General features: G+C 38.0%; 1 pseudogene; it reads left to right on the top strand.

Moving 5' to 3' along the window:
* The first annotated feature begins 12,375 nt into the window (after window positions 1-12,375).
* On the top strand, window positions 12,376-13,920 carry LOC136145489 (spermine synthase pseudogene; annotated as a pseudogene).
* The last annotated feature ends 1,565 nt before the right edge of the window (window positions 13,921-15,485 follow it).

The raw sequence follows: 15,485 nt of genomic DNA, 5'->3' as shown, positions 1-15,485 counted from the left end.
GTTTCGTTTTCTGATAACAAGACTGGAGTTTTGGGGGTTTTCTGTTTGAGCGCATAGTTTGGAAGTTGAAGGACTATGGCGAGGAGGACATGGCATGCCTTAAATAGAATGAGGGAAACGACAGAGAACCAGAAGCCCTAGGAAAGGAGATAAACTGCTTATTTCAGCCCATAAAATGGAAATATGGTCAGAGCAAATTAGTAGTAAACGCTGAGCATGCCGAGCTGCAGCAATTTGCAAAAGCCTTTAATAGACAATAATTTCTGTTGCGGTAGAAAAACTTTATACAGTTACTGATATACCAAGTTATGTTAGCCAGGGGGAAGAAGGTTACACACCTGGTTGAACGTGTGTACCAGGTGAGTAAATTACATTTACTCAGTTTCCTGTTATAGAAACCAGAACATGGCCTGGAAAATCCTAATTGTGACTTAAGTTCCATAAAGATAAATCCCAGAGACTACTAGAGAACCTTGGAAATATGCCTCTGATCTACTCCACTTATCCCATTTAAAGGTTAGCATCTGAAGATTTAATAACAAAAAACAGTTGAAGAATTCAAAGCTGGATAATCAGGTAACTTTAAAGGACGGTGAAAAAGCATCAGTGTCTTTGCACCACAAGACCCTTGCTCCGTTTTTTTTTTGTATTCTGATTTTTTTGGCTTGGTCTTTTTCTTGTCTGTTTCTTTAGATCCTGTTCACATTTCATATCCTAGTTCAGAAGTCTCATCTCTGAGAAGCTACTCCTGATTACTTCAGCTCAGAATGTTCTTGATTTATTCTAAATCTGGTACACTTTTGGGGTATTGCTCTTTGGTCTCGGCAATACTGTCTTCGCTGTTTGTTTCATGGTTACGTGTTGTGCCTTCCAACTAGATTGTCAGCTCTTGACTATGGATGGAGAGCTCATTGTTACTCAGCAAATGATGAATAAATGAGTTGAGTGAGAAATTTCTTGTGTAAACATTGTCAGTTTGCACCCTTTACCAGCTATACACAGTTCAGCACCACTTAGATGGAAAAATCACTGTAGACCCTTGACATTGTTACAAAGAGTTTTGTATTTCCAGCCTGCAGTTTGAGAGATTGCTTATGTGAGTAAAGTGTATGTCACTCTTTTTTTATTGAATAATCCCAGAACCTCCAGGTTTGACTCTTGAAGAAGATGCTACTGTTGGGAAGAGTGGATGGATTATGCAGCCCTGTTTTCTGAGAATTCATTTGTTCTTGGAGTTTTTCACTGCTTGCTACCGCTACCACTTGGCCTGAAAGTATAAGCATGTGACCCTTCCTTTCCTTCATATTTTACTACACAGCTGAGAAGAGACTGAATTTGGATCCTTTAGCGGTATAACTGGAATATTATACATAGTTTAGGGAAAGGAGGCTTATTTAAAAAGTATTCTTCTAATAGAAAAAAAGCTGGATATGAAAAACAAAATAAGGGTAATCTTATGTACAAAATACAACTACTTATGGTCAACTTTTATTTATTAAGAGATGCATCCACCCTCTGGCAGAGGCCATTTTTTAACTGGTCTTAACCAAGGAGTAGCTCCTAGAAAACTTCACTCTTTTTTAAGTTCAGACCTGAGTACAGAGGACAAGAGAGAGTTTACCTGCTTGCCTCTATTGGCACTACTGACATTTTGTGCCAGATAATTGTTTTTTTGTAAATTTTTTGAAGTATGGTTGATTTATAGTATTATGTTAGTTTCAAGAATATAGCATAGTGATTCAGTACTTTTGCAGATTAAACTCTATTATAGGTTATTACAAGATAATGGCTATAATTCACTGTGCTATACAGTATATCCTGTTTATTTTATAAACATAGTAGTTTGTCCCTAACTTGTGCCTCCTCTCTTCCCTCTATCTTTTGGTAACCACAGATTTGTTTTCTATATCTGTGAGTCTGTTTCTGTTTTGGATATACAGTCAGTTGTATTATTTGTTGGATTCCACATGTAAGTGATACCATGCAGTATTTGTCAGTAAGCCAGATAACTCCTTGTTGTGGGCAGCTGTCCTGGGCATTAGAAGACGTTTAGTAGCATACCTGGCTTCTACCCACTTCCTGCCAGTAGTACCACACCCCTACTTGTAACAACCCAAATCAACTCTAGACATTGCCAAATGCCCCTGAGGGATATTATGTCCCTTTCCCACTTTCACTGAGAATCACTGGCCTATATAAGGGCTTTTCTGCTAATTCTGGTTTCCTGTCCATCCCATTTGACAGCAGGAATCATCTCTCCCTTAAAGACAGAATTCCAGTTCCCCAGAGAAGTATAGCTTTGGTCTTGGACTCCACCAGATTACCAAATCACTGGTTAATAGGTATCCCCAAATATTTTATGAGAGATGAGTGAATGAGTGAAGTCGCTCAGTCCTGTCCAATTATTCACGACCCCATGGACTAGCCCACCAGGATCCTCAGTCCATGGGATTTTCCAGGCAAGAATACTGGAGTGGATTGCCATTTCCTTCTCCAGGTTTATGAGAGCTACTACATTATAAATAACAAGGATTTTAGTTTTAGCATCTAAGTAGCAAATTACCATCAACATTTTATAGGTAAATTTACTGAGTTTCAGAATTCTTCAAGTTAGATATTCATAAATAGGATCATTGAGGATTTATGAAATTTAACTATATAGCTCCACTGTGCTTGTGGTTGGGGCAGGGGAGAACACTAGAAATTCTAGATGTGTTCAAGTGTGGAGGCAGATAAGGAGCTAAGTTAAAGGTGAGTGTGCCTGTGGCAGTGCCATTCTTCTTGATAATAAACTCAAATTATGAGTAAGCAAGACTTAAAAGTATTGGAGATATGCAAGATGCAGTCATGGTGGTCTTTACTGTTTCCTTGATTTCATTCCCCTTCTCCCTCCTCACCTTTAGAATGTTTGATTATATAGCATTCCCTGTATTTGATATAACAAAGGCAACCAATAATTCTGAAGATGATCTAAGTAATTAGGAGATTTAAAATTAAACTTTCTACCTTGAAGATGTAGTTTTTTAATGTCCACATTTATAAACATTTATTTCTAAATAATTACACAGAAAAATCTCAATTTTAAGTTATACTGTCTGATACCAAAGCAATAAAAACAAACTATTCTTTCTTTTTTCTTTAAGTAGAAAGAAAAAAGAAAATTTATCTACTATACTTGGAAGCTAAGAGAAAAATCTAATTCTGGTTCAAGGAGGAAAATCACAATCGCTGATATACAAACTGTTTAGAAAGTAATGACAATGAGAACAATAAAACAACGTAAGGATTCAGCTGAAGTAGTACATAAAGGAAAATCGCAGATCAATGTTTTAATACTAACCAATATAGAAAAATATTAGTAAGTCATATTAGTAAATATTAGTAAAATCATAATAAAGATATGGTTTACCTATCACTTATATAGTCCTTAATGTGTCAGACATTGTTGTGTTCTATAAAAATTAACCCGTATGAAGCAAATAACATTCTCCCTTTTTATCAATAAAGAATCTGAGGCTCGGAGAGTTAAGTGTTTTCCTGAAGTTCACTCAGCTAATAAGTGATAAAGTCAATAACCAAACCCAGTCCTTTGATCACTACATTACACTGCCTCTTATCTTAAATGAGAAAAACACAAAGTTTTAAGGCACAGCAGGCAAAATAATAATAATAGACAGCAGTGAATTAGAATCCAGAAATACAGAACAGATCATAAAAGGAAAGAGCTGGTTATTTGATATGTTCAATAAAGTAAATATGGCAAAATAAAAGTAGCAAAGATTTTAACACAGGTGAGAGAATGTTAGAAATGAAAAAGGAGGGACTTCCCTGGTAGTCTTGTGGTTAAGAATTGACCTTCCAATGCAGAAGACTCAGTTTCAATCCCTAGTTGGGAAACTAATATCTCACATGCTACAGGTCAACTAAGCCCGCATGCCACAACTAGAGAAGCCTGTGCACCACAATGAAGACCCAGTGCAGTCAAGAAAAATAAATGAAAAAGGAGATATACTCTGATAAAGGAAACTTTCAATATGAAAGAATACAAGTCCATGTATTCATAAAAATATTTTGTTGAGCACCTACCACATAACCTGCAGGTCCAATACATGTGGCTAAGGATATCGAAAAGATGCAATTTGTGGAATTTGCTTGACAGAATACTGGAGAAAAAGGAATCTTCTTTACTCCAAGAAGATTTACAGAAATCTTGAGTCTTGGGCTGACTGCTTGTGACTACACATGCTAAATAAGTATGTGTAGAGTAATACTCTGCAAGGCCAAGCAAAGATCAACTACCAAGAAAAGAACAATTACCAGGGAGCTATAAATGGAAAAGTTCCCAGAGCTCATAAAGGACTGGATGACTTCAGAGTTACCAGTTGGAGTAAATACCTCACTGAACACTGAGGAATTAAATAGAGACACCTGAAAGCTTATACGTTAGTAGTAGGGCTACATTAGCCCTAGATTAAAAGCTACTCTAGACGTAACCTAGTAACATTTAAAAAGAAGCCTTGAAAGGATCAAACTGATCTATAAATAACTTCCTGCCAAAACAAGACTCAATACTTACATACATACACACAAGACAATCAGCAATATACTGTTTACAATGATCAGTATACGAAAAAATCACTAGATGTGAAGCTTCAGAAAAGTCTGACCCATAACCAAGAGAAAAATCAGTTGACAGAACCAGAGATGACAGAGATCACAGAGTTAGCAATAAGACATTTAAAAAGCTATATGAATATAATCGAGTTTACAATTAAATATGAACATTCTGTTAAAAATGGAAGATATGTGGAAGAATGAAATTCAACTTCTGGAGATGAAAAATACAATATATGAAAAAAATTTTAAATCACTGTAGAACCTTAACAGCAAATTAGATACTGTAGAAGATTGGTGAACTTGAAGCCAACAATAGAAGCTATTCAAACTATAGCACAATTAAAAAAAAAAAAACAATAACACATAATTAAAAAGGCAAGAGTTTCAGTTTCATGGGGAACAGTATGACGTGCTCTAATATACAGGGCTTCCCTGGTAGCCCAATTGGTAAAGAATCCACCTGCAAGGCAGGACACCCCAGTTTGATTCCTGGGTTAGGAAGATCCTCTGGAGAAGGGATAGGCTACCCACTCCAGTACTCTTGGGCTTCCCTTGTGGCTCAGCTGGTAAGAATATGCCTGCAATGTGTGAGACCTGGGTTCAATTCTTGGGTTGGGAAGATCCCCTGCAGAAGGGAAAGGCTACCCATTCCAGTATTCTGGCCTGAAGAATTCCATGCACTGTATAATCTTGGGGTCACAAAGAGTTGGACACGACTGAGTGACTTTCACTTTCACTTCAATATACAGGTAATTGGAGTACCCCTGAGAGAGGGCAGTATTTGAAAAAATAATGACACAAATATTTCCAAATTTGATGAAAACTATACTATCATTGATCTAAGAAGCTCCAAGAACCCAAAGTAGGATAAACAAAAGAAAACATCAAAGCACTTTATGATCAATTGCTGAAAACCAGTGAGAAGAGAATCTCATAAAAGCGGCCAGAAAAAAAGAAAACGATAAATACATAAGAACAAAGACTTGTCACTATATATCAGAAACAGAAAAAACAAGACAGTATCTCTAAAGTGCTAAAAGAAATAAAAAGTCAATCTAGAATTTTTTTATGGAGCAAACTTTTCTTTCAAAACTTAAGGTAAAATAAGGACATTATCAAATCAAAGCCAAAAGAATATGTCACAACAGACCTTATGCTATGTAAAATATTAAAGGAAATTCTTGAGATCAAAGGCAAATGATATCAGGTGGAAATGCAGAACTACACAAAGGGATGAAAAGCACCAGAAATGGTAAATATCTGGATAAATTTTAAAAGACTCCTTTCTAGTTTTAAAATTTCTTTCAGAGTTGACTGTTTAAAGCAAAAATAATAGCGGTATACTATGGGAGTATAACATGTAGAAAAAGTTATATGCCCATAATATCACAAAGAATGAGAGGGAAAAACAGAAGTATACATATATATATTATAATATGTATTATAGTATGATTAATAAAAGTAGACTATGATGAGTTAAAGATGCATATTGTAAAACTTAGAACAACAACAGAAATGATGAAAGAAGCAGAGCTAAGGCAGTCAAGAGTAATTAAATGGAATATTCTACATATTACTCAAAAAGGAAGCTAAGAAAAGAGAAGAAAATTTAAAATGTAGATTGGACAAATAGAAAACAAATATCAACTATATCAATAATTAAATTCATTGTAAGTGTTCTAAACCATGCAATTAAAAAGACAAACCTCTCCAAATAAAAAAAGCAAGGTCCAATTATGTACTATTTACAAAATATGATGTACTTCTTACAAAAAAGGCATCATCAACATAAAGACACAGGTAAGTTCAAAGTAAAATGATAAAAGATGTGCAAATAGAATAAAGCTGGGTTACCTATATTATTGTCAGACAAAGTAGATTTTAGGAAAAAGAATTTGGCCTATCCTCAAGACCAGGGATAAAGACAGATGTTTCATAATAATAAAAGAGTCAATTCATCAAGAAGGTATAGTAACAAAGTTTCAAATTACATGAATTAAAAACTGACAACAGAAAAGAGAAACAGACAAATCCACAATTATAACACATTTCAACATTTACCTCACAGTTTTTGATAAGTTAATTTAAAAAATCAGCAATGATATGGAAGACTCAAACAATTTATCAACCACTTTGACCTAATTAACATTTATAGAATTCTACACCAAACAATGGCAAGAGTACATATTTATTTCAAAACGCATATGGAATCTTCCACCAAGATACCCCATAAACTGGGAGATATTTTTTAAAGTTTTCAGTAAATTTAGAAATGACTGAAAGTATCAGTCAAGGTCCAATCAGGAAACAGAAACCACTGTAATTTGACCATGCAAAGTTTAATATAGAGAATTATAACTATGATGAGACTGGAATAACAACGGGTTCGCTAGTAGAAAGTAAAGAGAACCCTAAATATTATAGAATATTAGATAAAAGAATTAATTACTACCCTTAGGGCTAAGATAGATTCCTCATGGTACACCTGGGCCATGCCCCAACTCCAGGCTGAGATCCAGACCTTGCAAGAGGACAAGTTGTTGAGGTGTTGTTTAGTTACTAAGTTGTTTAGTTGCTAAAAACTCTTTTGCGACTGCATGGACTGTAGCCCACCAGTCTCCTCTGTCTGTGGGATTTCCCAGGCAAAGATCCTGGAGTGGGCTGCCATTTCTTTCTCCAGGGGATCTTCCTGACCCAGGGATCAAACCCATATCTCCTGCATTAGAAGCAGACTCTTTACCACTGAGCCACCAGGGAAGCCCATAGAGGACAAGGCCATGACTTGTCAACTGACAAGCAGTTTGCTTTGGTTCTGTACCAGTGAGGCATACTGGAAATCCACCTTCTGGAATTTATTGAAAATGTACCCTCTGGGGTACCAGAGAAAGCTGTTCATGGGTAGGAGTCTTGTGGGAGCCACTCTGCTCCAAAATAGTCTGAAGGTGGGGGGTCTGGGGGAGCTAATGCGTGCTGGAGAAATTGCCCATACTGCAGGGGCCTGGTGCTTGGGGACACACTTGTAGTGCAGGAGCCAGGCACTAGGAAGCCCCCGAGACTGCAGGAGCTGGGAAAGGAAAAGCTGCAGGCACTGCAAGAGGAGGGGCGCAAGAGAAGCTATGTGTGGTCCAAGTGCCCACCAACAAAGCAAGCAAGAATTAAGAAGGAAAATTCTTTCCAGCACTCTCTACTGCCATAGCTTAACACTGTGCCAACTGGCAAAGGAAAAATATGTAAAGAGCATAGTTCCAGTTTTAGAACAGGCAATGAATCTAGGAGATAAAACAGTTCTTAATACTACTGGTTAAAGAAGAAAAAGCTTATATCTTCTCTACAGATGCTGAAAAGGCATTTGATATTAAATTTTAAACCCATTTTTAATTTAAAAATCTTTGATAAATTAGGAGTTGAATACATCCTTTACTAACAAAGAACGTCAAATATTTTCTTCTAGAAGCATGGCTGGTGAGGTTCTTAGAGGGGTTCTCCTCCTGTAGAATGGGTATAATCTGCCTAAGACATGGTTTGTTATTCTCAAGAGGTTAAGAAAGTCCTAAGGAGTCTCTTCTACCACCACCCAGGCTCAGCCCAGGCTAATCAGCAAGTAGATATGAGGACCTAGGCTGATATCAGCTGCGGTGCTGATACACTGCCCTGGCCCAGCTGCCAGGTGGAAAGCCAAGCATGAGAGTCCCTACTGAAACAGGATTCTCTAAGGGAACTGAATTCATTTCAAGTCTGTATTGCTCCCTGGCTATGAGCAGAAAAAGAAGCAAAACTTTCTGAAAGAAAACATCCCCAGTTTAGGTTAAGAGAACTCCCAAAATTAAGGTCAAGAAATAAGGTGAAGGGGATTTTCTGGCAGTCCAGCGGTTTAAGACGCCACTCTTTTACTGCCGAGTCCCCAGGTTCTAACCCTGGTTGAGGAACCAAGATCCTAAAGCCAAGTGGCATGGCAAAAAAAAAAAAAAAAAAAAAACCACCCAGAATAGCTTACAATCAAAGAACTACAAGAACCAAGAAGCCAACCTTTTACGAGTGAGTATATGCAGAAATAATATTTAATAGACATATAACTCCAAAGGCCATAGTAGTAGAACTGATAAAGTATAGAATATCTATGTTCCAAATGTTTAAAAAAGTGAGGGATCTTCACGTTGCTGGACTGCAGAAACCAACTGTAAAGCAATTATCCTCCAACTATTTTTTTTTTAAAGGACATAATTTGATTTTGGTATTGACCATCTGGTGATATCCATGTGTAGAGTCTTCTCTTGTGTTGTTGGAAGAGGGTGTTTGCTATGACCAGTGTGTTCTCTTGGCAAAACTCTACTAGCCTTTGCCCTGCTTCATTCTGTACTCCAAGGCCAAATTTGCCTGTTACTCCAGGTATTTCTTGACTTCCTACTTTTGGATTCCAGTCCCCTATAATGAAAAGGACAAATTTTGCGGGTATTAGTTCTAGAAGGTCTTGAGGTTTTGATAAAACCATTTAACTTCAGCTTCTTCACCATTACTAGTCGGGGCATAAACTTGGATTACAGTAATATTGAATGGTTTGCCTTGGAAATGAACAGAGATCATTCTGTCATTTCTGAGATTGCATCCAAGTACTGCATTTTGGACTTTTTTGTTGACTATGATGGCTGCTCCATTTCTTCTAAGGGATTCTTGCCCAACTAAAAATAACCAGAATATGAAACTTCACTAAAATATAAAATATTAAAATAACTAAAAATATGAAAGAGATAATTAAGAAATGGAGGCTAGGATGAAAGGGTCAGTCATATAACAGTAGTCTCAGAAAAATAGAGTAGAATAAAGAAGAGGCAGTAGTCTCCCCTAACATTTTACAAAACTTTTCAAACATACAGAAAAGTTAAAAGAATTGTGGAGTTAACACTCATATATACAACCTAAATTCTAATTAATATTTTGTTACATTTGCTATATCATTTAAATAATCTGCCTGCCAATGGAAGAGATGCAAGAGACACCAGTTTGAAACCTGGGTCAGGAAGATCTCCTGGAGTAGGAAATGGCAACCCACTCCAGTATTCTTGCCTGGAAAATTCCAAGGACAGAAGAGTCTGGTGGACTATAGTCCATGCAGTTGCAAAAAGTCAGACATGACTGAGCATGCATGCACACATTCATTCTTTTCCCCATCCATCAGTGTGTTTTTGCTTGGTTGGTTTTTTTCCTGGTGCATTTTAGAGTAAGTTGCAGACCTCATCCCTAAAAACTTCAGTGTTTCCGTTAACTAGTGTTCAATATTGTTCTACAGTCCTTTTTTTTCCCCCTAGGTAAATTTTACATATAGTAAAATGCACACATCTTAAATGCATCACTCACTGAGTTTTTATAAGTGCATATACAGTTATAACTTGGAGCAGGAAATGGCAACCCACTCCAATATTCTTGCCTGGAGAATTTCATGGATAGAAGAGCCTGGAGGGCTACAGTCCATGGGGTCACAAAGAGTCGGACACAACTGGGCGAGTCACACACACACACACGTATATAGCTATAACGCAAAATCATATCAAAAAACAACATATTCATCACCCCAGAGAGTTTCCTCAGGCCTCCTGTCAGTCAACCCCTGCCCTCTGTCTTCACTGGTTACTAGTGTCCTAATGAGATTACCCAGAAAGATAAAGAACATTACAGCATACTAACACATATATACGGAATTTAGAAAGATGGTAACGATGGCCCTATATGCAGGGCAGAAGAAGAGACGCAGAAGTACAGAACAGACTTTTGAACTCTGTGGGAGAAGGGGAGGGTGGGATGTTTCGAAAGAACAGCATGTATATTATCTGTGGTGAAAGAGATCACCAGCCCAGGTGGGAGGCGTGAGTCAAGTGCTCGGGCCTGGTGGGCTGGGAAGACCCAGAGGAATCGGGTGGAGAGGGAGGTGGGATGGGGGACCGGGATGGGGAATATGTGTAACTCTATGGCTGATTCATATCAATGTATGACAAAACCCACTGAAAAAAAAAAAAAATTTAATAGTTAGTAAATATTTAATATTTATTAACTTAATTAAATATTTATATAAAATATCATGCAATATAGAATATTATAATATATATCTAATAAATATATACATATTTATCTTTTGCAGAAAGGATGAAAACAGGTACCTGCTGTTTTAAGAATCACAACATAACCAAAGCAGGGTAAATAAAAAGAAATGCATAATGACACATAGTAAACGAATGAAGAACTCTTAAGACCTTAAAAGCAGCCAAAGGACAGACCACTAGCAGAAGAACAATTAAAATGACAGTGGATTTCTCAGCATTAATGGAAGCCAAAAATTAATGGGATAATAGCTCTCAAGTGCTGAAAGAAAATAGGTCAGCTAGAATTGTGTACTCACCCAAACTATTGTTCAAGAACAAGAGTAAAAAAGAAATATTTAAGATAAAGGAGAACTGAGAGTTTACCTCAGAGACCTCATTAACTTGGAATCCTAAATGATACAAGGGAAACAGTGTTTCAAACAGGTTAAGAATATTTACTTTGGACATTGACTGGTGTGAGGCCCTGTTCAGCCATTTGCTAGTTGTGGGACATTAGGCAAGTGAGTTAACACCTCTGTGCTTCAGTTTTCTCATTTGTAAAATGTTGCCAGTAACAGTACATACCTCATGGACTTGCTATAAGAATTGAATGAGTTAGTAGAAAATAGCAATTAGAACAAAGCCTGGCATAAAGTGAGAACTTAAAAAAAATTTTTACAAGGGAATTATACTAGAATAGTCTGAGATGCAAGACAGAACTGAGAGTGAATCAAAGGTAAACAAACTTGTCAATCTAGTTCAGTTCAGTTGCTCAGTCGTGTCCACTCTTGCCACCCCATGGACAGCAGCACACCAGACTAAACACTGTCTAAAAAACGTGTGATCTGTGAGGTTTAAAAAATGGACAGAACTAGTATCTTGAATAATAATAGCGTGTAGGTGTTGGAAGAGTAGTCAGTGGAGTTAAAATGATTCTAAGATCATTGTTTTGTTTAGGAGAAGGGTTAATATACTGTTTACATTTTGTTAAGTTAGAGGTACAAGAAAACAACTAAAAAGAACAAATATAGAGTGTACCCATTCCAAATAAAGAGAGAAAAATGGAATTTTAAAACTCTGAACAAAACTTAATTAAAAAAAAATCCAACAAAGGGCAAAAAAAAACAGCTCAGAAAAAGTAAGGTAAACATAAACAAAAAGGATGTAGAAATAAATTCAAATACATCAAGAATCAAAATAAATATATATGTATTAAAATTGCTTTCATTCCAATCCCAAAGAAAGGCAATACCAGAGAATGTTCAAACTACTCTACAACTGCGCTCATTTCACATGCTAGCAAGGTTATGCTCTGCTGCTTTCAGGAGTATGTGAACCAAAAACTTCCAGACGTACAAGCTGAGTTTAGAAAAGGCAGAGGAACCAGAGATCAAATTGCCAATATTCATTGGATCATGGAAAAGCAAGGGAGTTTCAGAAAAACATCTATTTCTGCTTCATTGACTACACTAAAGCCTTTGACTATGTGGATTCCAATAAACTGCAGAAAATTCTTAAAGAGATGGAAATACCAGGCCACTTTACCCATCTTCTGAGAAAGCTGTATTATGGGTCAAGAAGCAACAGAACCAGACATGGAACAACTGACTGGTTCAAGATTGGGAAAGGAGTATGACAAGGCTGTATATTGTCACCCTGCTTATTTAACATCTATGCAGAGTACATCATGCAAAATGCCAGGCTGAATGATTTACAAGCTGCAATCAAGATCGCCGGGAGCTCCCCGGCGCGGCGCACTCCCCGCCGGCCGCAGCCTGACACGCCGCGCGGCCCCCCAGTGTCCCCGGCCGACCCCCCCAGGCATGGCCCAGGGCTTCGCCTCACTGTGGCAGCAGCACGGCACAGCACCCTCGACTTCATGCTCGGCGCCAAAGCTGATGGTGAGACCATTCTGCAAGGCCTCCAGTCCGTTTTCCAGGAGCAGGGGATGACGGAGTCAGCGCACACCTGGCAGGACCATGGCTATTTGGCGACGTCCGTAAACAAAAAGGCAGCTTTGCCAGTTTGAGAATTTACCCGCGTGGATTGGTGTTGCTGGATCTTCAGAGTTACGACGGCGATGCACAAGGCAAAGAAGTCGATAGTCTTTTGAACAAAGGAGAAGAAAGAATGAAAGAATTGAGTCAGGACAGTACCGAGCGGGTAAACCGATCGCCACCCATAGCTGGAGGAGGGGCCATCGACAGATATCGGCCCAGGGCAGATGGCCGCCTGGCTGAGTGCGACATAGACAAAGTGGTGTATGATGAAGGCTCACCTGACCAGAACATTAACATTTTACACTCAAAGCAGTTTGGGAATGTTCGCATCCTCAGTGGGGATGCTAATTTGGCGGAAAGTGACTTGGCGTATACCCGGGCCATCATGGGCAGTGGCAAAGATGTACTGATTCTGGGAGGTGGAGATGGGGGCACATTGTGTGAAATGGTCAAACTGAAACCAAGGATGGCGACTGTGGTAGAGATTGACCAAATGGTGATTGACGGATGTAAGAAACACATGCGAAAACGTGTGGTGATGCCTTAGACAATCTTAAAGGAGACCGCTATCAGGTTCTAACAGAAGACTGTATTCCAGTACTGAAGAGGTACGCCAAAGAAGGGAGAGAGTTTGATTATGCGATTAATGATTTGACAGAAGCCCTGTCACTGTATGAAGCTGGGGAGCCTGTATTGTCCTGTGGAATTCTCGAAGGAGATCGTCTGTGTCCCTTCCTACTTGTAATTTGTTTTGGAAAAAAGCTAAACCTTGAAAATCAGTGTCCCCGAGTCACGTGTGCTGCAAATAGCCTTCCTGACCTTTCTATGCTGTGCGTGAAATCGAAACAAGTCAGGCAATTGATTGTGAATTCCTTCACGTTTCCTCATTTTAATTATTTTTTTAATTTAAAAAATCAAATGGAAAAAATGTATATTTTGATGAACTAGGATGATTAGACAGCACAGTGAAGGCTGCTAAATGCACTGAACCCCTAGAATGTGATTCTTGTTTTTGTTTCTGTTTTTCTGTGTGGGCTTTTGTTTTGTTTTGTTTTGTTTTCATTTTGGTAGACTTTGAATTTGGTCGTTTGGAGGAGTGCACATCATTGTTTTCTTCTGGAGGGGAGTTCTTCATGGAGTTTCTTTCCCCTCCAAATTGATATAGATATTAAAATTTGGTGCTTATGAGGAAAGACTTTAAAAATGAATAGCAACACTTCATTAAAATTACAAATGAGAAAAAAAAAAAAGATTGCTGGGAAAATACCAACAACTTCAGTATGCAGATGATAATACTCTTATGGCAGAAAGTGAAGAGGAACTAAAGAGCTTCTTGATGAAGGTGAAAGAGGAGAGTGAAAAAGCTGGCTTGAAACTCAACATTCAAAAAACTAAGAACATGGCGTCCGGTCCCATCACGTCATGGCAAATAGAAGAAGAAAAATTGGAAGCAGTGACAGATGTCATTTCTTGGCTCCAAAATCACTGTGGACAGTGAGTAACTGCAACCATGAAATTAAAAGACACTTGCTCCTTGGAAGGAAAGCTATGACAAATCTAGACAATGTATTCAAAAGCAGAGATATCACTTTGCCACAAAAGTACATGTAGTCAAAGCTATGGTTTTTCCATTAGACATATATGGATGTGAGAGTGGACCATAAAGAAGGCTGAGCACCAAAGAATTGATGCATTTGAATTGTGGTGCTGGAGAAGACTCTTGAGAGTCCCTTGGACTGCAAGGAGATTAAACCAGTCAATCCTAAAGGAAATCAACCCTGAATATTCACTGGAAGAACTGTTGCGAAAGCTGAAGCTCCAGTACTTTGGCTACCTGACTCGAAGAGCTGACTCACTGGAAAAGACTCTGATACTGGGAAAGACTGAAGGCAAAAGGATGGATGAGATGGTTTACACAGTATCACTGACTCAATGGAAGTGAATCTGAGCAAACTCTGGGAGATGGTGAAGGACAGAGAAGCCTGGCATGCTACAGTTCACGGGGTTGCAAAGAGTCGGACACAACTTTGTGACTCAACAACAACAACAATTAAAATTACCAAAGATAGAGACTGAAATTTTTATTATTTATTTATTTATTTATTTATTTTGAAATAAAAAAAAAAATCTAGCTATATGCCACATAAAAAACACTCAATTTCAGGGAACTGTTTCCAGGATCCCCTAAGGATACCAAAATCCATAAATGCTCAGTGCCCATATATAAAATGGAGTTGTACTTGTATTTAACCTAATACATACATCCTCCCATACACTTTAAATCATCTCCAGATTACATATAATATCTAACAGAATGTTAATGCTATATAAGTATTTGTTAGCATGTGGAAAATTCAAATTTTGCTCTTTGGAACTTTCTGAAAATTTTTTTCCAAAAAAAATTGGTTGACTGAGGTTGGTTGACTCCACCAATGCAGAGCCCTCAGATAGGGAGGGCTGATGGTATATATAAGGAAATGGTTTTTCAGACACAGGGAAAAACACCTGCAAAGCCCCTGAAGCAAAAACAAAGTTCAAGGAAGGCAAATATTAAAGCTTTTAAAATTTGTATAGAATCAATGTTTGTTTTTCTTTCCAAGTGAAATACAGAACCCTTACCACCACATAGGCCCATTTATCTTCTCCCCTTTATGTTCTAGTTGTCATCAATTACATCTGCATATGTCCCAGGTAGCAGTGTAGTAAAGAAGCTATCTGCCAATGCAGGAGACTTAAGAGACACAGGCTCAATCCCAGGGTCAGGAAGATCCCCTGGAGGAGGGCATGGCAAGCCTCT

This window comes from Muntiacus reevesi, chromosome 13, assembly GCF_963930625.1.
Source record: "Muntiacus reevesi chromosome 13, mMunRee1.1, whole genome shotgun sequence".
NCBI lineage: Eukaryota > Metazoa > Chordata > Mammalia > Artiodactyla > Cervidae > Muntiacus > Muntiacus reevesi.
The sequence above is the reverse complement of the archived record's forward strand: the minus strand, read 5'-3'. Positions and strand labels throughout refer to the sequence as shown.